The following is a 1,423-nucleotide window of genomic DNA, read 5'->3' as shown; positions in this document are numbered from 1 at the left end:
CCCCCCCTAAATTTCGTTCTGGCTACGCCCATGTCTATACGGGTATTCTTATCTTCAAAGACAATCTTCGTGGTGACGTGTATTACGAATAAGCAAAAATTCCTGTGCCTGTAGGCTACTTTTTTGCCCAAATCTTACATGAACAATCTGTCGGTTGCAAATAACATGTTTCATGGTTTGTTGTAAACTTTTCGCAGATTTTTGGAGATTGTAGTGTAACTCACAACGATCATCAATTATTGCACTTAACGGAAAACATAAACTCATTAGGGCTATTGTCGAGTTATTCGGCTTATGATTTTGAGAACTATTTACAAATATTAAAAAAATATGTTAAAAAACCAACACATATCCTCCAACAAATCGTAAATAGTGTAAATCAAGGCAGTTTCATAGTAAAGAGAAAGCCGAAAGGGGTCAAAGTTTTCAAAAGTAAGGGCTTATGCTTCTTTTTTAAAGACAGTATTTTTACGTCAAAAAAACCTGACTGCTTCTGTCTTATAAAACCTTATATACCGATAGAAATTCAAGGGGTTTCAAGTGACAGAAAGTTAGTAATTTGTGGTGCTTATTTTAGTTTAAACCTTGTTTTATGTAGCTTGTATGACTTCGCAGAACGTTGCAGTAATGTGGGCGCTGGCGGAGCAAAAAGTCATTACACAGAAACTAGTACGACAAGATTCTCTGGTGGTTTCAATGAAATCCTTTTTCCCATTAAATTCAACAGAAGATTTAACAAATATTAATCATAAAGTCATACCAGAAACTCGCTCTATTATGGTGAGTATTAGTTGTCTGCGATCACAAAAAATACAAACGTGTAGCAATATTTATGTATGTATGAAAATATTATATTTTTTGGTAGATATCCACAATCAGAAGTATGCTTCAATACTCTATTAGTAAAGCCCTAAAAAATGTTTTTACTAACGATGTAATTATGAATTACAACGTTGATGGAACTCACGGCAAGAAGAATCTCAAAGAGTTCAAAATTTGTATCAAGTATTAAACAATTTATTTAATAACAAGTGTAAATATTAAATTAATATGTGTATGTAATCTATTTTATTTCAGAATCAATAACAAGCTTGAGTAGCCCGGACGACCCGGAAACGCAGCTGAGAAAAGCACTTCAACTAAACAAAAAGCGTTTTTTCAAAAAAAGGCCATTGAGGCGAAATCTTCTCAGGAATCGTCCTAATAGAGGTGGGCAAACCATCCATGGTTATTCCTTTGGATAATTAGTATGTAGTCTTTTTAATACATGGTCTCAATAGTTTGTAGCTTATTAGATTAAGATATTCAAAACATTAGTTTGAATGAACAAAAACAAAAAAATATAACGCTTCCCTAAATTATAGGGAAATTGAATTTTAAAGATTTATGGCCTTATTCATAAAAAATAAAGTATGTTTAAAAA

This window comes from Rhagoletis pomonella, unplaced genomic scaffold (assembly GCF_013731165.1).
Source record: "Rhagoletis pomonella isolate Grant_MI unplaced genomic scaffold, Rhpom_1.0 Rhpom_scaffold_00002, whole genome shotgun sequence".
NCBI lineage: Eukaryota > Metazoa > Arthropoda > Insecta > Diptera > Tephritidae > Rhagoletis > Rhagoletis pomonella.
Note: the sequence above shows the minus strand (reverse complement) of the source record.